The sequence below is a fragment of the Molothrus aeneus genome, unplaced genomic scaffold (genome assembly GCF_037042795.1).
Source record: "Molothrus aeneus isolate 106 unplaced genomic scaffold, BPBGC_Maene_1.0 scaffold_91, whole genome shotgun sequence".
Taxonomy (NCBI): domain Eukaryota; kingdom Metazoa; phylum Chordata; class Aves; order Passeriformes; family Icteridae; genus Molothrus; species Molothrus aeneus.
In genome coordinates, this window is record NW_027099243.1 from 305,384 (window position 1) to 328,874 (window position 23,491).

Genomic DNA, 23,491 nt, shown 5'->3' on the forward strand with positions numbered 1-23,491 from the left:
CTTCATGTGCTGCACTGGGGGCTCAGACCATTCTTCTTCTTGGAATTGTTGTAGGATGCTCAACCCCTGTTGACTGTGGTACAGGTACACAGTTCATTGTGGTACAGGTAATAAATAGATGATTGTTTTAATAAAGACACAATTGAAATGATAAGAGCTAAATTTTAACGCAAAATTAATTGGAGAAAGATTCCTAAACCTGGAACCGTGGCCCGTTACCCCAGCCCATCCATTGATTGTAAATGACATTCCTTGCAGATGTTATGATACATGAACCAAAGCCAAGTGATGGATACTGCTTAAGATAGATGTTCTACCTGCTTACTGCAATATGGTCTTATCAGTCTAAAACAATCCCCCGAACATTAAGAACAAGAGATTACATCATGAAGTAATGAAGTGCTTTGGTTGAAAGTAAAAGGCATTTGAAAGAAATGGGTTTGGGGGCTAACGCAGCAAGATCTCAGAAATGGAGTGCCAGCTTAGTTCTCTGCTTCAGAGACAAGTGAAGCAATTCAGAAGTGTCCTCCTGTGAAAAAGGTTGACAGATCTTTCTGCACAACAGTTAACAGCCGGCATCAGAAATGTGTGCAAATAACATACTAGCCACTACAAGTTTGTCCTCCAGGAGTGGAAGGGCCACTCAGACGCATAGCAGTGGTCTTGCTGCTGTGCCTGTTCAAATAGACAGAAAAGAATGAGGAAAACAAATTTTTCCATCTAGTTTGTTTCAGTATTGGTACAAAGACTATTTTCCCGCCCTCAGGAGACAGCAAAAACAGTCAACAACTGAAATGCTTCAGAAATGGAAATGATCTGAATCACAAATATTTCTTTTCACATCAAATTTAAAGCCTAAGTCATAACTGTCAAACAGATAGAACTATTTAAAGATGAATGTACTATACATACTAAAATATTCCCAGAGATAACTATTGTGTCCTTAGTCTGTTTAAAAGTCTAGACTTCCTGGTAAAAAAACTTGTACAGCGCTGAGGTAGCTCCACGACATTCTCTTTTCAGATTAATTAAACTCTTCAGTCTCACCACCGTTACCAATGGATTTCTGTAAGTCCTTGAAAACCAGTAATTTCCCTTTTTTCCTTCTATGAAAAAAATGACAGTGACAAGAGTTATTTGCACTCCCTATTTTCTGAAACAAGCCTGAACATCAAGCCTTAAGAACTTTATCATGAGTTTTACTTCAAACTAAATTTTAAGAGAATGGCAGAAAGAATGGGAGCCTCAAGCAAAAGAATTTAGGCTTCTAATTCTTGGGTTGTCTTCTTACTTACCTAAGACAAGAAGTGGAAAGAGAATAGATTAGAGTTAGCAGCTGTTTAAGATTTGCACGTACTCTTCCACTCTTCCAAGAGGTCAAGGATGCTTTTCTGGCCCTCTCTCCCTCCACAAGCTGCAGCTTCCTTCAAAGCACATTCACCTGCTGTGGCATGGAGCTCCCCACGAGCTCCATTGTGTTCCTCCACGGTTCTCCAGGGACTGCTGGGAGACAACCTGCTTGATGATGATGTCCTCCAGGGACTGTGGGGGATTCTTTGCTGTGTCAACTGGAGCACCTTCTCCTCCTTCTTGTCTCACTTTAGTATCATGCAGCTGCTTCTCATACTTCTTTTTTCCCTCACTTGTCACTGCCTATTCATATGTTTTGTACTTTTGACAATATATTTTCACAATGACTGATGGGCTCAGTTGCAGAAATGTGTCTTGCTAGAAAATTGGATACTATAGAAAACCATGATTTTACAGCAAAGAATAGTGGAAGTACAAATATACTGCTAAAGAACCGGAAAATTGACAATCATTCATTGTAATACGTCCCCTCATTTTGCCTTCTTTCTCCTTAAGATCTGGAAAGACTACTGGGCACTGAAAAACACTACAGTGTTGTTTCAAAGAAAAGACTTTTTTAGGATTCTAAGGCGCATGTTCCAATTGCTTGAGAAAATTGAGAAAAGGCACTTTGTCTTTTGTGATAAATATCATTAGCCAGTAGGGACAAAGTCTGACCAACAAGAGCAGATCAAAATCTGATGAGACCAAGCAATATACCTTGAGTGGCCAGGACAGAACCATCGAGTCGTCGAATCTGTTGAATTGGAAGGACCCCATCAGGATCATCATCAGTCCAACTCCTGGCCCTGCCTGGGGCCATCCTTGAGAATCACACCATATGCCTGAGAGCAATGTCCCAAACTCAGACAGGTGTGATGGTGTGACCACTCCCTGGAAAGACTCTTCCAGTGCCCAGCCATTCTCTGGTTAAAAACTTTTTCCGGATACCCGACCTAAACCTCCCCTGACTCAGCTGCATTCCATTTCTTTGAGTCCTGTCTTTGTAGACCTCATTTGAGGACTTTCTAATACCAAGGTGATTCCGCCCCAGAGCAGAGCAGAGCAGAGCAGAGAAGAGCAGAGCAGAGAAGAGCAGAGCAGAGCAGAGAAGAGCAGAGCAGAGCAAGACAATCCCCTCCCTTGCCCAGCTGGTGATACTGTGCCTGAAGCACCCCAGGACAGGCTTGGCCCTCCTGGCTGCCAGGGCACTGCTGATGCACATTCAGCTTGCCATTGGCCAGGAGGCTGGGTCCCTTTCTGCAGTGCTTCTCCCAGCCTCTTGCTCCCTCCCCAGTCTATACACCCACCAGGATTGCCCTGTTGCAGGTGCTGAATCCAGCACTTGCCCTTGTTCCACTCCATCTGGTTGGTGATTGCCTGTGGGAATCCTCAAAAACAGAGGGGTTTGGGAAAGCTGCAAAAGGAAGGCCTCAGAGACAGCAGAACTGTCATTGGAGCTAAGCAGTAGTCATAAGGTTTGTCAGCAGAAAAATTAGATGAGAAGTAGAAAAGTAAGGACAAATGGAACAATGGTCTGTGTATTAATGCTTGTCTAGAATAACTCCCTAAGCTACAGCAAAGTATATCTAGCGTGATGTTAGGTAGTTCTAAGCTTAATAATGGAGCTCTGTGCATTGTATCTTAAGGCTTACAAGCAGGTCTTTTATTCGAAAGAAGCGAGCATCGTTCTAAGCCCAGGTACATGTCTTTATAGTGATTGGACAGAAGTACTGTCAATATGCTTTTGCTTTGTGTGATTGGTCAAAAAACTTTTCAAGTAAGTTGTAACATTAAGTTCTTTGTCTGCTGCTGGGGACGTGAGCTGCTGGCAGCTTCCCATTGTCATCACCATGTCATGAGACTGATGCTGGAAAAAAACCAGCTTGAGACGCCGTCCCCAGCAGTCCCGCCCCTTTTGTGATTTGTGCATAGACTCCCGGCCAGCAAGAATTGCCCATCTCTCCTATTTGGCAAGATCTCTCTGCAAGGTCTCTGTGCCCTCAAGGGAGTTAGTTCACAGCTCCTCCCAATGTAGTGTCTTTGGCAAACTGTCTTAATATTCCTTCAAGTGCTGTGTCCAGGTTGTTCAAAAGATGTTGAAGAGAACTGGCCCAATGATGATACTGTCTTAGCCACTGAAATAAGTGCTTCATACTTCCTCTTGTGCAGAAATCACAACAAATTTCTTTTCTATCCATGCAGATATCTTTTCTTATGCTCATGCTTTTTATCCCAACAGCAGCTGACACGACATTTACAGGCACAGCAACAGCACACTTTTCCTGCTCTTACTAGACTTAACAATTTTGCAACCGGTCAATCAGTGACCTTTGCAACTAAAGTCAGACCTTCAGCATTTCTCATTAAATGAATGTCTTCAGAAGAAAACTTTGCTGCCTACTCTGTACGACTGAAGAATAGATGATAATGAGTTAGCATCACAATCAGTTAAGTACAGAGCCTATACTTTAGCAGGGAAAAAATTAAAAGAAGAGCTCTTTTATGCAACAACTATCTGAGAAACAAAACAACTAGGATCTTCCACAGGGTTCCCTGCAGTAGAAATGTACTTGTATGAATGCAGAAGATAAAAGATGTGGTTTTGAAAGGCTATGTCCTTGCTAAGCTAAATTGGATCTCATCCTGTAGATGAAAGATCAAGGAGCTCAAAGCGGAGCTAGAGAGACATGTCCAGATAATGAGACAGAGCAAAGCATTTTCCAAGATAATTAAGCATTCTGGTGGACTGGTCAGTTAGGTTAAATCTGCCACACCCATTCACTTTCGGGGACTGAACTGTGGAGTGCTAAACCGTATCTGCTGCTGTGCAAAGTAAAAGAGATCCATCCAAATTGTATGGTTAGTGTGAACACTCTCACTCTCAATTGTAAAACACTTCATAAGCTATTAATCAGTCTTAGGAACAAAATGAAATAAAGCTGTTATGCCATCTGGGAATGGGAAAACATGTTCAAAATATTTTTTTCTCTATGCTTTCTTCTTTTTTCTTTTTCTTTTTTTCTTTTTTTTTTTTTTTTTTTTAATCCCACATTATGTGATTGATAATTTCAACCATTCTGGAATGCTTTTAACAGATGAACCCAGCATAGTAGTTTTATTACAGGCTCTTGTCCCTTACATGCTTCAGGACAGGTTTGGAATATACTCCACAGTCAATTAGTGGTTTTTTATCTCTTTTCCCAGAGACAACTTTTAAAGGACTACTTAACCCCTAAAAATCATAATTTCTCTGGTTTCTCCAAGCTTTTTGAGAAAGCTGTTTTGGTTTTGTTTTGGTTTGTTGTTTGTTTTATTGCATCATTCCTAATGTCTTCAGACCTACTACAAGAAGAAGTTAAAAATAGATCTTATTTGAAGAGACTGTTAAAGCTAATGAACTGCCAGTCTTGGTATTTGTATCTTTCTAAATCCTTTAAATTCCAAGGTTGCTTTCCTGAATCCTCAGTTACTTAGAAAACATTGTGTTTATAAAACAGACCCAGTTCAATTGCTTCTGCAAACTCACCTTCATTTTATAGGATTGTACTTCAAGAAATCTTGCTTCATTCAAACATTGAAAGTACAGATTTGACATCATCTGTGACCCTTCGATCTGTCTGAACGGTATTTCATTGTGTGAGTTTCTCAGTTGCTTCAAATAAGGACAGAATCTTTTCAATTTGCATAGCATGTTATCTGAAGATCTCCTGTCTGCTTTCTTCACTTGCTTTAATGGGAAGACAAGGGAAATACATTTTGAATGTTATCTTTTAGAGTCTACTTTTACCTACCAGTGTGCTTATATGGACTAGAACCAATGTCAGCTTGAAAGAAGGTATTGTCACGATCCGCTGATACCAAGGGGTTGGTTAACTGGTTGGTTGGTTAACTGATCTCGGAGTGCAACAGACAACCTGGAAAGGGGATTGCAGTATCAATCCAAACAAATGCACCTTTATAGAATGACCACAGCAAATGCCTGAAAGGAATCAGGGAGAGGAAAAGAATAAAAAAGAGGGGGAGAAAGAGAGAGGAGTATAGCTACCAAACATGGAGAGACTAAGTCCTCTTAGTCCAGCCGATAGAGTTTGCCTAGTCACGTTGGGAAGATCTCAAAGTCCTGGTTAACTCAAGGTTCTATTATAGTCCATTGCTGAGGGGGGAAACAGAATCTTGAAATGGCTGAGGGGGAACAGATACAATCAAGAAGAAGAAGTCTATTGAAATTGCTGAGGGGGAAAAAGGTATTGAGGACAGGTACAGACAGTCCATGTTCTCAGCAGGATAAGTCAGTATCAGCAGTGAGTGGGACCCACTGTTTCAGGACTGCTTTCTGGGGGAAACTAGTCTAGGTCCTGTAGGCACATCTGTAGGCAACACTCAGCAGGCATCCTGCTTCAGTCAGGCCAGCACCCCTGCATCAGAATTACAGGTGTCTCTGTCTCAGTCCTTGGTAGGGGGGCTTCAATCTCCATGCCTCACGGTGGTAGTGGAGCAGCTGAAGGATTTTCCATGGGGGGGCTACCAAGTTGCCCCAGCAAGTTCATCTGGCCAAGAGGTAGGAAAATTCCTGGTCTATTGTCGTGAAGCAGGTGCAAGCATATAGGCCAGGTCGCCCTTTGGCAGGCCCTGCTAGAAGCAGTCACTGAAGACACAGCTGTGAACAATCACTTGGCAGGCCAGAATTCTGCTCAGGGGCCTCAGGATTTTTGGTGTTCATCCATTACTGGCAGGCCAGAGGTCCCATCGGGGTCCTCAGGGTCCTGATATCGGTCCTGTGGACGGTCGTGAGGCAAATGAGGGGGACCTCAGACCGTCTTTCACAGCACCTGGTGACTCACGACAGGCTTCAAAGGGTCTTCATCAGCAGTGTTCTGTACTATTGTTGTGTACTTGTCGCACATTGGTAGCATATCCCGGAAAGCAGAGACAATACGTCAGACAGAGAGAGAGAAGGGAAGGACAAGAAAAGATAGAAAAAGGTGGGGGTAAGGAAACAAGAAACAAATATAATAACAGTAATTTAAACCATATTATTTTGAAACATTTTTTTCAAATATCTGAAACTAATCACAAATAATCAAAGGCAATAAAGCAATAAACAAATCAACAACAGTTAATTTAAAATATTTTTTTTCAAAACAATTCACCAAAAATCAAAAGTAATTTTCTTATAATCATCAAAGAAAATTGAAGACGATTTCAAAACACATCCTCTCATTTATAGTCGCCTTGTGTCAATAGTCTTGGAGATGTCCACAGTGAAAAGGACATCAGCCAAGTTGTTTGCATTAATTACAGACATCAATTTTGTTAACTCTTTCATCATTCTCCAATTCATAATGAGTAAGATTGCTGATTAAAAAACCCCAATCAAAACGAAACGCAAAAGGGCAATGATGGGATGACACATACTGTTCAGGACTCTTGTGGCAATAGGTGACCACCCAAAAAAAGTATCCTACCACCTGTGTTCAGCATCTTTTCTTACTCTCTCTATGACATGGTGTATTTCTTTCACATTGTGATGAACAGTTACCAGTGCTTTCTGTCTATTCTTCTTGATCTTCTCCAATATTTCAATGAAGTCCTGATGAAGCAAAGATTGCTTTACCAAAGTAATGTTCATCCCAATGGGAGTAGGTAAATGTCCTGGTTTAGGGCAAATTTGGGAGAAAACCTCCAAAAGGTGGACCCTCCAGAAAACAAACCCACACAGCCCCTCCCCCCAACCGGGTCGGGAAGGATTCCTTGGAAACAAGTGGAAAGAACCTGTTTCTGTAACAGGCAAAGCACCCCCCAGCACACAAAAGGAACAATACCAGATGGCACCACTCTTTCACCGCTCTGAAAAAGTAGACAGCTTCAGAAAGTCTCTCTTGGGAGTGCTCGCTCTGTTATCAGTCTGTCCTGTGCTGGGGTAGCTGCTGCACCTTGGCCACAAGGTGCAAACTCTTGGTGTTTCCCAGGTCCCAGTCCGGAGCAGGTCCGAGTAGGTCCAAAAAAGGGAAAGGAGAAACAGTCCAGGGAAAATTTGGACTGCTTAGCTAAACTAACTAATGAGCAGGAGCAAAAAAGCAAGAGCAAAGCAGGAGCAAAGCCGAAGCAAGAGCAAAGCGAAAAAGCAAAGCAAAAAGCAAAAGCAGCACCCATGTACTGCCCTGTCTCTGTGTCGCGCCAGCTGTGGGGGAGCGGCTGATAGCAAAACCGAAACAAAACATTCGCTCTTCACAGCTAGTCTTGAAGGCACAGAACATGATATCCAGCATAAACAGAACACACGGATGGGGATATAAGCATCATAACGTCACCCTAGGACAGTAATAGTTTGTGAATCAGTCTTTAATTGGATTGTAAAAGGTAATGGGAGGTAACTGGAGCTTCTGAAGAAAAATCACATCCCTCAATTTTGTAAAGTTACAAGCGCAAAAATTTGAATGATTTTTACTATCCACTACTGCATTTTCTACAAATACCATATCACAAGCAGTTCTAAAGCACCCACACCCATTGCCTATATATTTAAGGACTGTTTCGAAAGTCTCGTTAGGATGAATTTCAAAATGACAGATATTTTGTTCTGTGTCCAAACAAACATCCTGAGCTGGAATTGCATTACTTTCACAGATGAAGCCTTGTTCTCGGACAATAGAAGATTCCAAATTAACATAGCTCCATCATGATTTAGCCCTAATGCAATAATAGGAAATCTCAAATGCACTGAGGCATTGCGTACGGTTAACACAAGAGCTGTGGCTGTGTTTGTAATGGGGTGATAAGTAAAATTCACCAAGTTCCGCCAGGATTGGAATTCTCTTTCAAAATCAGTGGCACTGTCCCAAATTCTTTTCTGAATTTCAGTAGGAAAATTGCCTTCACCTTCTCTTATCATTGAGGCAGCAACTGACTGCATCGACAATTGTGCCTGGATAGAGCTAAGAGCCAAAGAAAGGTTGTTTTGTGTAGCACCGAGTGCATCAGTATACCAATGTGCGATCACTTACATTTACCTTTTCCCAAGCTGGTAATATGTTTGACAGCAAGCACTGCTGTGTTCCCAAAGCCAATAAGGATGATTGAAGGAGGTGGTTGTTTTAATTTGGTCAAATCTCTAACCATTTTGTGGCAGCCAATTTATCCATTAGTACTTCAGAATCAATACTATTTAGTATTTCAAAACCTGTTCCCAAAACACCGGTTATGTCTCTTAGTGTCCGTTTTTAAAGAAAAAACAGACTTTCTGTTTTTGCAGCCAGGTGGTCCAATCCTCAAAGGAAGTCCACAAAAAAGGCAAACAGGCTGACTGAATTTTTGAGACATTGTTTTGCATCATCAGCAATTTGACTTGTTTAAGAGACCGTGCCAGATTGAACAATATGTGTTGTTGACCAGTTTTCCTGATTATATATGGTCCAATTTCAAAACTTCTCAGGCTAAGCATAAGCAGTGGTTGGGCTGGAGTGGTGGTAGTAGAAGGTTGGTTCATACCATTTATTATCAACTTAAAAGAAAAGCCTTCACTAGTTTTGGACCAAAGACAAACTACTTCTGCAGTTTGTGTTAATGTAAAATTGTGCCAACAGTCTTGTACGCTTGGGGGCGTACAAACCTGTTCACGCTTATTTGTCTGATCTGTCAAAACACTGATTGAGATTGCTTTGCTATAAGCAGTTCCACAAATCCTTCAGCTAATTTCTTCTCCCACTCCCCCTTGAAGCTGCCAGGCATTTTGTTTTTCCCATTCCTGCCAAGTGAACAAAAGCTTGGGACCAAGGCCACATTGACTAAGGGGACTCTCAGTCCCTTCTGCCCACTAGGATGTAACTACTGTACTCAATGTCAGCTTTGTGCTCTCAGTCCCTTCTGCCCACTAGGATGTAACTACTGTACTCAATGTCAGCTTTGTGCTCTCAGTCCCGTCTATTCCACTGGGATGTAACTACGGTACTCAGCGTGGGTTTTGTAATAGCGTCTATCTTAAATTTATGAGCTAAGCCTTTTCAACCTAACAGGTTGGTCAAGTTATTTTGCCAGCGGCATGTCACTTAAGTCAGTTTAGTTAACGTAAAATTATGCCAGCAATCAATTGGTTCATTTTTACAATCCTTTGTACTTGCAACATTGTTCGTTTTGCGACCTAGAGTGTAATTACCAACATACTCCTGGCAGCAACACAGAGTAAGGGGAATTTGTTTGGCACACTCCCACTTGTTTGTAGGACACAGTCTCGCTGAAGGGATATCCAAATCATTTTTCCCATCTGGTTCCATAAAATTTCCAGCAACTGTGATGGAGGTGGATTTCTCATAGAGAGATCCTTCCATTTTTCTGCATGCTTCCACAATCGACTCACCAATTGTTCCAGTTAGGGCTCTAGTCCAGTCCTTCTGATCCCATCCCCACTCACTTGGACCATATACCTGGGGGTCATGCAGCACTATAGGCTCTAGGTTCGGGTGGCCACCCTTGGGATACGCTCCTAGAACATTAGTGGGATGGAGGGTAGCTTCAGACCACAACCACTCAGCAGGATCCTGTCCATGGAATTGTGGTAGGATGCAGAAAAGCATCACCAGTGTTATCATGGTTCAGATGATTTTCATGTCCCTCAGGGTTCTTCTGTAAAAGTAAAAACAACAGAAATCCTTCCACTGAGGGGCAGAAAAGAGTAAAAAGGGATAGGATTATCCAGCATGTATTTATCCAATGCTCTTTCCCTAGAGCATCAGAGGCTACCCATGCATATTTCTTCAGAGGGGTTTTCAGCACTAGTGCTACTTCCCCTACAGTAGGGAGGTCCACCAGAACAGGTTGTCCAGGGTAATGTGCTGGACTTTTTGAATTGTCAGGTCGCCGAAGTAAGGGAACGATGCTTGGAGCTGTTGGGCAAAAGGCAGTGATTTTGGGACATCCATTCACCCTCCATCTACTGTTCACTCTTTTAACAGCTTCCCATAACCGAACGTCCCAATTTCCCTCCCGGGGCTTCAGAAGTCCTTTCAAAAAACCCTTGGTCCTTTCTAAGATCCCCTTAGCTTGAGGGTAGTGGAAAGGGGTGTGGAAAGACCGCTTAATTCCTTCACCTTTTGCCCAATGCTGTACACCTCTAGCAGTGAAGTGGGACCTGTTATCAGATTGAATTTCCTGTGGCTTTGGGAAAGTTCCAAACCACCCCTGCAAAGCTTTAACTGCATTATCACCTGTAGCTCTTTTCAAAGCATCAGCTTGAACCAACCCAGATACAATTTCTACTCCTACTAGCACAAAGTGCTTACCTCCTGACTTCTTAAAGGCGCCGATATGGTCTGCCTGCCACGCGTCCCATAAGCCTTTACCCTTTCTTAAATGCAGAGGGTCATCTTCTAAAGGATGTCTCTCCACTCACCTGTGACATTGCTCGCAGGCTGATACGCATGTTTTACACATTTCCCTGGTAACCAGCCAACCACGAGCATCATCTTCTTTGTACAAATCTTTCGCACCTGTGTGCTGTCTTTTTCCATGCAGCCATTCTAATAGTTGATCCCAGTCCTCACTAATGAGTTCCTTTTTCAGGGGGCTGAGCCTTGCTAGTTCATCAGCTCTATTCTTCCACTCTCCTGCTGGATTTCCATCTGTTTGCTGAGAAGCTACCCAACCAATAGCAACATTTCCTTGGCTTGCAACATCTAAAATTTCTTGCCCCTTTTCCTTTTGCCACACTGGAATTCTGTGAACTTCTCAATCATTTTGCTGCCAGAAAGGAAGCCACTCGGTACAACCTTTGTACACTGCGTAAGAGTCGGTGTAAATGCAGACAAGAGAAATGTTCTGTGCCTCACATCAGAAAACACTCCAAACAGCTACGAGTTCCCCAGCCTGAGCGCTGCCTTCCCCTTCGGTAATGATTCTTTCACCAGATGAATTGTGTAAGACAGCTGTTCTATATCTCCATACCTTCCCTTCCCGTTTTGCAGAGGCATCTGTGAACCAAGAACTTGCTGCTTGTTCGGGGGAGAAAGGAAGGGCAGCTTTGATTACAGAGGCAGATTTATCTTGGCTGCTAACCAGGCTCTCAGTGCCTTGGATTGTTAGATTTTTAGCAGCATCTTCCGTTATTGAGACGGTATTACAATAGCCTTCGATCTGAGCATACCATTTCCTAACTGAGGCCCTTTGGGCTACCCCGTCAGGTGGGGGGGAGGTGTGGGGCTCCCATTAGTGACGATTTTGATAACTTTGAAAGGGCCTCTTAATACAATAGGCTCTTGTCATGCAATTTTTTCCTCTTCTAGGAGAGCTAAGCTAATTACAAACAACCCCTTTTCCCAGGTAGTGTATCTTTTCTCAGCATCTTTGAAACCGCAGGAATAAAAACCAAGAGGCCCCGTTGGACCCTCGGGACCCCACTGCCAAATGTGTACTGATAGCCCTGAGGAGGCAAATCCCCATTCCACCTGAAAGGGATCTGTGGGATGGATAGGGCCTAGTGCTTGGTGAGCTGTTGCCTCAAAAATCAGTAATTGCAATGCTTCTTCCTGAGAAGGAGTCCAATCCCATTTCATCCTTTTCCTCAGCAAGTCAAAAAGAGGCCTAGCAATTATTGAGTAATCTGGGATGTGTTTTCTCCAGAACGCTAATAGTCCTAGAGCTTGCTGGAGATCTTTCCTCAATTCAGGCCTTTGAATCTGATCTAAAGAGGTTAGGGTATCGGGTGGAATACATGTCATGCCTCCTTTCCGCCAAATTCTCAAAATCTTCACTTCCTGAGAAGGTTTCTGAATTTTCTCTGTGGGTATCTGCAAAACAAGACTTTTTAAGTGAGAGATTATTATCTGCTGATGTTTCCCTACTACCTCTATTTCATCCTTCCCCCCCTCCCCACCACCCCCCCCCCGCCCCCCCCCCCCCCCCAGAGTGTCTTAAATGTATTGATTATCAGCTACAGGATCAGCAGGATCAGGTTTGGGTATTTTTTCTAATTCCTGAACTAAAGCATGGTGGGCCAAAGTGGAGGAGTGTTTGTAGCCTTGGGGAAGCCTAGTGCAAGTGTATTGCTGTCCTTTCCCATGTGAAGGCAAAATGGTCCCTATCTTCTGGCTGTATAGGTATCATAAGGAAGATGTCTTTGACATCCATAGTTGCCATTGCCATGATTGAGTGAGCCTTTTCTTGAACTGATGTTATTAAGTCAGCTAAGTTTGGGACCACTGCTGTAAGAGGGTCTGTGTTGGCTTTAAGCGTGCGAAAATCTACTGTTAATCTCCACTTTCCACTGGCTTTTCAGACTGGCCATACCGGTGAATTAAAAGGAGAATGTGTATGAATTATTACCCCTTGGTTTCTCAAGTCCTGTAGAACCGCTTTGATACCTTCTCTGGCACCAGAAGGTAGAGGGTATTGTTTTACATTAGTTGTTTGATTATAGGGTAGGGAGGGTGCGGTTTGAAGCGGCCTAATGTTAAGTGGCAGTGTGCCAAAAGACCACAGAAATCCCTCAGAGTCTTCCCACTGCCTCCCAGCAAGGACACCCATTCCTAATCAATTATTTGGAATGTTCCCAATTACCAGTTTGATGACTAGCTGTTGCTCATTTCCAGGGAGCGTCAGTTTGGCTAAGGCAACATTCACAGATTCTGTAGTTCCCAGAGCATTAAGAACACAGCATTGTCTCTTAGTTGGAACAATTCCACACCTCTGGGCATCCTTTTTTGTTAGTGCAGAGATTTGAGCCCCAATGTCAATCAAAAAGGTTACTAGTAGCCTGTGGAGGCCCGTGATAGCTGGGCTTAATATATGTCCTGATTTATTTTTAGTGAGCATTCTTAAATAAACCCAAGCTCCGCCCCTTTGCCCGCCTGTAAGCGGCAGAGAGATTTGTTTCCCGAAAACCCTGTTGGTTTTGGTTCACGGCCTGTGTTCTGTGGGAGAGGCTGGGGGAGGGTTAGTTTTTGTCCCTGAGAAGGGAAGGGTGCACTGGGTTGAGCCAATGGATTCGGTTTTCGCTGGTGCCAATTATTTATTATTTTCTGCAATTTATCAAGGGGCAAACCATCCATCACCTCTTTGGGGACCCACTTTTGAATTCCCAACAACCACCAATGGTGGCAGTTAGAGATCTGTTTTCCTTTCTCTATATTTTCACTGTGAGGAGCCCCAATAAACCAAACACCGTTGTTATTTTCTGATTTCTATGCCGGGGTTTTTATAGCTCCATATTGTCTACAATAATTAATCAGATCTACTGCAACTTCAGCTCATGTCCAAACTTTATGGCTATTGGCAGGTGAATCAGATTGAGAAGCTGAGGGCTGTGAGGGGGAAGAGTAGGGAGTGAAGCCAGGATCTCTAGGTCCACTTTGGTCAGGGGAATTCCTGAGGAATCTTATCTAGTCTTTCTACAGGATTCAAAGCCATTATGGTTTTCTGTAGAGTCATTGCTGTATGTTTAAGTGTTTCTGGAAGCCCACGAGTTCAATTGGTCATTAGTTCTGGCTTCACAGGTAATTGCATTGGGCATTCAAAACCAGGAACTAATTTCTTTTCATCAATCTTTTGCAGGCAGGCGGCTTTGTGGACACTTTCTAAGAGCTGGTCGGTAGTGTCAACGATTGCCAGGGGGTCACCCCTTTCCAAAGGATTCATTCTCCCGGCCCAGAAAGACGCACCCTGTGTCAGGGACCATGCATCACTCTTACCTCCTTATCTCCTGTTGTGAAGAAGGCTCCATGTCCCCAGTACCCACTGGCCTCCGGTTAATTTAATTTGATCTCCACCATCGAGGGACACTCGGAAGACATATTCTGTCTCTGATTCTTGTGGGAGGCGCCCAAATTCTTTTTACAGCTTAGCTAATTCGGTAGCACTGAACGGTATTTGTTTAGTTGTGATATGTGGGTCAAGATCCTCTTTCGGCAATGCAGAGAGACAGGGAGACCCACTCGGTAATCAGAATCCAATTTTATTGTGGGATACAAGCACTTATATACCATTTCAGGGAGACTAGTAATGTGTACTACAATGATTAGGTTAAAATCACATACACAAACTTACGCATATAACAACATCTCTTGCTTGCAGAGTTTAATGCGATTTTCTTTTGCCAGTAAACCCGTTTGATTTAATCTTCTTGCAATCCAGGTCGAATTTTCAAAGTTCCATTTGTTTATGCCAAGGCATCCTGTTATCAAATCTCTTATGTTAACCAGGTCCAAAGTGCATCATCTGTCTTATGTCCCCCAACATTCCAACAATCCTCATCATTAATATAGTTCTATTCTGTTTGAACCAAGGGTCTCAAGCGAGGACAGCAGTATTCTCTCCAATTTTTTACTGCCTCAAGTTCCTGACGGGGATAGATTTGTTTAACATCAGGAGTTTCCTCTTCCTCTGGCTCTGTAGAGGAATGAGTATGATGTGAATTCTTAGCAAGTTCCTCTCTAAGGGCAGCTCGCAACATATAGATCTCATTTCTATCTTCCTTTAATTCTTTCTGCAAAATTTCAACTAGGTTTTGAAGGGAATCTATTCTTGCTATTTCCTCGTTTCTTTGCTTAAAAAGGGTTTCTATGGCTGCTGTGAGACAAGCTGCTGAAACTGAGCAGAGGATGGTTTTATTTTTGCCCAGTTTAACTTCTGTTTCATGTTGTAAAGAACAAATTCTATCTATGACATTTTCTAAATTAAACCAGCTGTTCTCTGCCCAAACCTCCCCCCTTGGAGAAGGCTTGGCATTCTATTTAGCAAGCAGAGCAGAAAATTCAGCTTTAACTTTTGTGCTAGAGTTTTCAGTCATTTTATGAAGGGACCAAAACCATGACAGGGAGGTGCAAACTTAAGTTAGACAATCTCACAGCCTTTGCTGTGTTCCCCTTTGCTTCCCTGGCTGGGTGAAGAGACCAAATCTCCCTGGGAGGCCCTGCTTAGTTCCTTCAAGTTGTCCCTTCCTTCCCAGACAGTCCAAATTCACACATAAACAAAAACAGTTTCCCCTTTTGCGCTAAGAGATTTTTTTGGGAAATTCTAAAGACAGAACTCTCAATAGAGTATGGGGGCGTATTTCACCTGGGCGTGCGCAGTTTGTGGGAAATTCGAAGAGCTTTCCTTGCTTTCCAGCTTCGTTCAACCCTTTCGCGATGAGGGGCTAGGTGTGGCTGAAGCAAATCGTCCTTCCCCTGTTACAGACTACAAACAGCCTTGCAGACCCTTCTGTCTATCAGAATCCTGTCCATGATGCCAATTTAATGTCACGATCCGCTCATACCAATGGGGGTGGTGATGGTTGGTTAACTGATCTCGGAGTGCAACAGACAACACAGAAAGAGGATTGCAGTATCAATCCAAACAAATGCACCTTTATAGAATGACCACAGCAAATGCATGAAAGGAATTAGGGAGAGGAAAAGAATAGAAAAGAGGGGGAGAAAGAGAGAGGGAGTTGTCCTAAGCTGACTATACGATGCTTTTATCCCCAATCATCTTGTTCTGTTTATGCTGCATAATAAGTTTTGCACCTTTAAGACTTGTTGCAGAGAGTGAAGGGGGGAGAGAAGAAGCAGCAGTTTGTTTTCAGACACTGCACTCACTCCTCCACATTCCTGCTCCTGGACTGTGTTGTCTGTGGATGAACAGACAGTGGGACAGAGCTCTCCTTTGCTTTTAGTTAGTTTTAGCTTGCTGAGGCAAGGAAGTTCCCTGGACTGTGGTTTCTTTTCTTTTTTCCCTTTTCTTTGGACCTCTTGAAACCTGCTCTGGACTGAACACCCAGAAGAGCACCGGCAGCTAGCACCTGTGGCCCACCAGGCCGTGCCCGGCCCGCAACATTTCCAGCACCGGAGGGACTGATAAGAGCCTGTGTGAGCTGAACTGCAACCGAGGGAGGGGACTTTCTCAGTTTGTCATCTCTTTTGGAGCAACAAGGGGTTTTATTGTTCAATATTGTTTAGGTTTTATTGTTTAATAAACAGGTTTTTTCCACCTCTTTCCAAGGAGCTATTTTCTCCTGGACTGGTTGGGGGGAGTGTTGCAGTGTGACGCCATTTCCTGTTTCAGGAAACAGGAAAATCCCTCAGGTGTTGGGATAGGTGAAATCTGTCCTTTCCCCTCCCCCTTTGCCCTCCTGCTAAGTGCTGTCCATCAGTCTTAACATTCCAGCAGGGTCATTGTGTGGTTGGCAAAAGTTCAAAAGATGCCCCTCAGGTCCGGGCTCATTGGCCTGTCCAAGTGTCTTTATCCTTTGAGCCTTCCCCTCCTCCCACCTGGTTGGTGGCTCACCTGTGCCTTCCCCTCCCCCTGTCCCCGGGCTTAAAAGGACATGGGACCATGTGGTCTGGATTCTGTTGGGAGCTGTTACAGGATTCAGAGGTCTGTCATCCTGGAATAAACTCTGGATTAAAACTCTACAGCAGAATCCTCTCCTTTTTCTCTTCACCGTCCCCTGAACCTTTTCCACCAGAGGTAAACTGAGTTTCTACTATGCCTGGATTTGTTGCGAGTGCCTAGCTGCACGATCCAGCCGGCCAAATGTATCTCTGAGGTGAAACATCACAGCTGCCGCCTTTGGCCCAGCAGCAAGGGTCAGACGAGCCCAGGCACGTCCCGCCCAGTAATATTGGGATTAATATTTCATAGGGGAGGGGCCAAATGAATCTGCTTTCCTAGAGGAGCCCCTTTGGGGGTTCTCCCCAAAATTTGCCCTGAACCAAGACAGGAGTATAGCTACCAAATGTGGAGAGACTAAGTCCTCATAGTCCAGCCGACAGAGTTTGCCTAGTCACGTTGGGAAGATAATGGCCCTGTCTGGTTGACTCAAGGTTAAGTCCTGGTTAACTCAAGTTTCTATTATAGTCCATTGCTGAGGGGGGAAACAGATCTTGAAATGGCTGAGGGGGAACAGATACAATCAAGAAGAAGAAGTCTATTGAAATTGCTGAGGGGGAAAAAGGTATTGAAGATGGGTACAGACAGTTCATGTTCTCAGCAGGATAAGTCAGTATCAGCAGTGAGTGGGACCCACTGTTTCAGGACTGCTTTCTGGGGGAAACCAGTCTAGGTCCAGTGAACACATCTGTAGGCAGCACTCAGCAGGCATCCTGCTTCAGTCAGGCCAGCACCCCTGCATCAGAATTACAGGTGTCTCTGTCTCAGTCCTTGGTAGGGGGGCTTCATCTCCGTGCCTCACGCTGGTAGTGGAGCAGATGAAGGATTTTCCATGGGGGGGCTACCAAGTTGCCCCAGCAAGTTCATCTGGCCAAGAGGTGGGAAAATTCCTGGTCTATTGTCGTGAAGCAGGTGCAAGCATATAGGCCGGGTCGCCCTTTGGCAGGCCCTGCTAGAAGCAGTCACTGAAGACACAGCTGTGAACAATCACTTGGCAGGCCAGAATTCTGCTCAAGGGCCTCAGGATTTTTGGTGTTCATCCATTACTGGCAGGCCAGAATTCCCATCGGTGTCTTTAGGGTCTCAGTGTCTGTCCTGGGAATGGTCGTGAGGCAAATGAGGGGAACTTTAGACTGTCTTTCACACGTATCAGAAAATCTATTTACTGAAATGGCCAAAAAGAATGCATAACATTTACAATTGAGGGGGAAAAAGAAAGCCAAACTCAAACCGTTGGAGCAATATCATTCTACAGAATGCCATGTCTCTATGAAAAATACAAAAAAATTTCTATTTTCAAATGCACCCACAAATCACCATTTTGCATCTTTTTTGTTGTTCTTCTTCTTTGTTTTAAAGCTCTGGCACTTATCTGATTCCTTTTTGAGTTAGTTCAGCTCATTAATCTAGTAAGAAAGCTGCTAAAATTAAAAGGAAAAACCTATGGGGAACAGGATGCCACTTCAGCCATGTTGTAGGGAAGCATTAGGTCAGCCTTCTGTCTTGTAGAAATATGTCTGTCATATAGGAAAATCAATGTGTAGCACTATCTTATTTTGAACTTTCTCATTGCTACTGGGTTCCTGAATGATCAAGATGGTTTAAACCAACAACAGGCAGCCCTCTAAGATACTCCCCAAACTATTGCAATGGAATAACTTGATCAGGTGAAGAGCTCGCTATGCGAAAGCTGAATATGATGTCAAGAATGCTTTGTTGTGGATTACCATTGTTTGGGATCATTTATCCCTTACCCTCCCATGTAGGTATAGGAAAAAATTAAGAAACCACAAGGCTTTTACAGCTGTTCTTGTATTTTGGGATCGTAAGGACTTGGGTTGGTAAACAAAACTGTGGTGAGTTTTACTATTGACTTTATCGCTGTTTCACTTTGAATTAACTGCTTTGCATTTCAGCTTACCCATCAGTATAATGAGAAGAATAATATCTTCCTTCCTGCCCAAAAGATGTTGAATTATGCCTGTGATGTCACGGACTTAAAGACGAAAACCATTGTGATTGAAAGGAAGTATTGGCATGCCACAAGGTAACTGGAGTGAGCTGTGTTTCCTCCTCAGCTTCACTGTGATAGTAGAATTTTAATTAGCAGTTCCAAAACTTTGTCTTAGCATAGTCTGGTGACATATCTCAGTAGAGAAGTGTCCTAGGGTGACTTTATGATGCTTGTATCCCCAGCCATCTGTTCTGTTAATGCTGGATATTATATTCTCTGCCTTCAAGACTGCTTCTGAGAGCAAAGGTGGGGAGAAGAAGAAGTACGGAGTTTGTTATCACAGGCTGCACTCACCTTCTAAAAGCAACACTGCTCCACATTCTGTGCTGCACTGTGTTGTCTGGGCACTGATGGAGCAGAACAGAGTGTTCTTTGCTTTTCAGTTGGTTTAGCTGGCTGAGGCAGAGTTTTCCCTGGACTGTCTTTTTTTCCTTCCCTTTTCTTGGAACTGCTCAAACCTGCTCCAGACTGGGACCTGGAGAGCACTGAGAGCTTGCACTTTGTGGCCTATGGGGGCCTACTCTGGGCAGCAGCCTTTCCCAGTGCCGGAGGGATTGATAACAGAGCAAGCATCCGCAGGAGAGACTTTCTGAATTTGTTGTCTCTTCAGAGCGGCGATTGAGTTTTGTCATCTGGTATTGTTCATTTTTTGTGCTGGGGGGTGCTTTCCCTGGTAAATAAACAGATTTTTTCCACTTCTCTCAGCGGAAATGTTTCCCAGACCAGTTGAGGGGAGGGGCCGTGTAGGTGGGCTTTCTGGGGGGGGCCCCCTGAGACATAAACTTTAAAGAAATTTAGGGATTTTAGAGGAGCTGAGGTTTTAGTTAGAGATAAGCCTTATTAGAGTTTATCAAAATAAATAGGTAGGCCTTGATGACGTTAGGAGTTAGTAGTTAACGAATAATTGATTGCTTGTCAACATCATGTTTGCTTAGCTGGGTTTATCATGAAGAATATAGAAACTCATAAATAGCTTTTAGGAACATAAGACAATTGTAGGCCACCTCTGTTCTGAAACCATTTGAAGATGGGGAATGGGAGTTCTACCAATGGGTTCATTTGTCATATTTGCATTGAAAATGTAGAAAGTTCAGAACCAGGAAGACTTCATTTATTTCCTCATTTTGGAACCCCTCCCCATGAAAGGGACCACCGATTCATTTTGAGGAACAAACTACGCGTGCTTAATAGCTTTTGAACTAATTACCATACGAAGTGGGGAATGATGGGATGTACCAAAATTATGAATATGTATTTGTCTTTTGGGTATTTAATACTTGTATAGATAAAAAGACTGTGTTATCACCTCTAAATCACAGTGTGTATTTGGGAGCTATCCCGCACGCTGCCCAGCGTTGCAATAAACATACACTTTCTAATTTTAAACTGTTAGAGAGCCTTTGTCCGTCACAGTTGGATATCAGTACTAGATCAATATTTTTAATAAATCACCCCTTCTTGAGGATTGCTGCCAAATTTGCCCTAAACCAAGACAAGCAGGATGTGCGACTTAGAGAATGATGGAATCACTTTGGTTGGAAAAGACCTTTAAGAACATTGAGTCTAAATGTAATTAGCAAACACAACCATCAAGCAATGTTTTGCTGTCTGAAGAGAACATGGTTTATCTGGTAAGCTTTGCAAGTATTTGTGCCATCACAAGCATGCATGTCCAATGCATTAGATGGGTATATAATAAGAAACCTGTGCAAATCAACAGAATGATTCTCAGGGTAGGATATTGGCATGTTTCATCCTTCTTCCCGACTTCTTCCAATGAATTATTTTTATAAAGTAATGATTGGAATTGTTACTCTTTTGACGGTTCTTGTTGTATTACTGACATTTTTGGCATAGGAATGCCAAATAGGCTAATTCACCTAGTTTTTCAGATAAAGACCAAGATTTAGTGTTGCTTAAGCTGGAGGCAGAAATATATAAATCCTCCAGCCTCCTTCTTAGTACCTAATTTCTCTTACAATATCAGTGCACAATCTTGTCCCTTAAGGTCCAGCTAGCTCAGTTTATACCAACAGGGTGACATTAGTAGGGCTCACGTGATGCTGCACACAGAAGCCCTCGGGGTGCACCTCTAGCAGACAGTAATTCATGCACTTGGACCATCCCAGTGCTGACTTTGGATCACCAGAAGAGTAGAACTAGAGAGATTTGATGGAGAGCTCTCTGGAGGAAGTGGCCTGAAGAAGACAGCAGAAATCCCATCTGTGTGTTTGTACAAATAACGTGAATACCATTTACAGAAAAAGATCTTCAAATGGATCTAGCTTTTTCTGCAGACTATTTGTCAACTATATGCATTACATGGACAGTTCCACTGAGCATCTGAAATACAGCTGTGTTTAAGTGGATTGATTCAGGGTTGGAAAGCAGTGAAATAAAGCTTTTCAGGAATAGCTGACATCCAAGTCCCGCAGAAATTTACCTATTTTTAACGTCCAGATGCTTTTTAAAATCATGGGTGACCATTTAGCTACCTAATAGCTTTAATCAGAAATACAAAGAAAATTTTAAACTCCCATCTTTTATAGCTTGAATATTTTTCTTTTTTTATTTCCTGGTTTCCAATTCAGGTCTACAAATCATATGATTAGGTAATGAGAACTCATGCTGTATAAAAATATTTCGTGCTATACTTCCAAGTCAAGGCCATGTTTTTCCCGGAACTGTTTAAAAAAATAAAATTCAATCTGGATTCTCTCTAGCCCACACTCATCATTATATAAAATCGTTTAAATATTATATTTTGGCTTTACATGGTGCAATTATATTCAGAAATCCAAGGATCTATTGTTAGATTGTTTGTATGGTTTTCTGGCAATTCTAACTTCCCACAACCACTCTTGGCAGCTATATATTTTTGCAGCAAGGCATCACAGGGGTCTGTGAGAAGTTTGAATGTGAAGCAGAGCTAACATTAAAATACACGTGACATACTCAACATATTTCACTTCAGAAAGTTACAGTTTGCTTAGATGGAATGAAATATGAAATAAATAAACCTCACACAACATTTCTAAATCTTGGAAATCTATTACCTGAACTTTGAGTCAGTTTGCAGGACAGGACTCTGTAGAAATGCAAATGTGAAGTCCAAGAATAGAGCAGAAGGTGTATTGGGCAGAGGTACAGAAGATTGCTCTGAAGGGTGATGTAAGCAAGATTGCATCCTATAAAGATAGCAGCTGCTTCTGCTGGTGCCAACATAGAGAATTTGCGCCACCAGCCTAGTTTTCTGGGGACAGTTGACCTGTACACTCTTGAGGGCTTGTAGATGGGAATGAATGTGTCCTTTGATCTGTTTTTTTTCTTTTGAATGTCTATGACCTGACTTGCTATTGTGTACTGTACTGTATCGTTTTATAAACAGACATGTTTCATCTGTTTGAAAGCTGTAGTTGAAAGTGAGCTTGCAATCATGAGTTGGCTGTCAAAAGAATTAATTTTCTGCTTTAAGCAAAATATCAATAGAAACATTCCATCCACTCCTATGATACAGATTCCTTTTGAATTTACAGGGTAATTTGCATTAGTGAGTATACTGCATGTGCAATAAATACGCCTTGCTTGGTTTCTAATGATGATAATAGTCCTCTTTGTATTACTCTAAGGATTGAACTCACCATCATTATTTTCCTGTTGTCATTGAACTGTAAAGGAAAAATAGTTTTGCATTAACCAAGGAGTAAAATGCATGGATTTAGCATCATTCTTGCAAGTAGTCCTCGATTCTGAAAATACCTCTCAGAAGCTGCATCAAATGGGAAAGCTAGACAGATGGCAGAATGCAGAACCTGCCATTTAGGATCAGGTACAAAATAACACCCAAGAAATTCTTCATGGATGCTGCATAAGTACAAAGACGCCGTTATTTAAAAGAGAAAAATAGTCAATGTGAAACGTGTTTGATGAATAAAAAGCTATGCTAATCAAGAGACTACAGTGCCAAGTGTGCTACAAGGCTTTTTTGTAATTAACATCATTCCCAGCATGAAAAAATACTATTTTTATTGTAGATTGCTTAAGAGTGCACAACAGTTTGGAGAAAAGTGCTTTGCTTTTTCTATTCATAGGAACTGTGTATCATGGTAAGAGATACTGTAAACAGGTTTTGGAAAACAATGTTATTATTTTGAAGATTCATTCTATTCATAAATACTTCACATGAAAAAATTTGATCTGCTCTCCATCCTGAAGACTCTTAAAGGAAAATGTCTTTGTTGCATTCTCTTCACACTAGTTCAGGAGCTCAGTCTTACCTGCATTCTAATGCTTTTTTATGTTCCTGATGGCATGGCTTAGACATCCTTGTCTCCATTACCATCATGATTTCCAGATCAAGTGATGAGAATTTTTCTTCAGGATTGGTGAAGTTAAGTGTCATAACATTTTTGTCAAGTCAATTTGAAGGGGTTTTTTTGCCAAAGGAATCTCTTCCTTCCTAATGAAAACCATTGGCAATAGCAAACCTACTCAGTTTTTCAGGAAGTCAAATAATACATCTCCACTGTACAAGGTCCTCCGTTTGTTTTTTTTTCACCAGAAGAAAACTGCTGTTTTCTTCTTCTTCTATCACCTTAGACTTACTTTCTTCCAAAATCTTTTTAAACCTTTAGATTTCTATTTATAGCTACTTACTTTCACTGTGGGCTATAGCATATGTATTTGAAAAGACCATTTGTACATATTCAAATGGCTTACTTCTAATCTATTAAGAAATGGCTGTACTTCTATTAAGGAAACATAAAG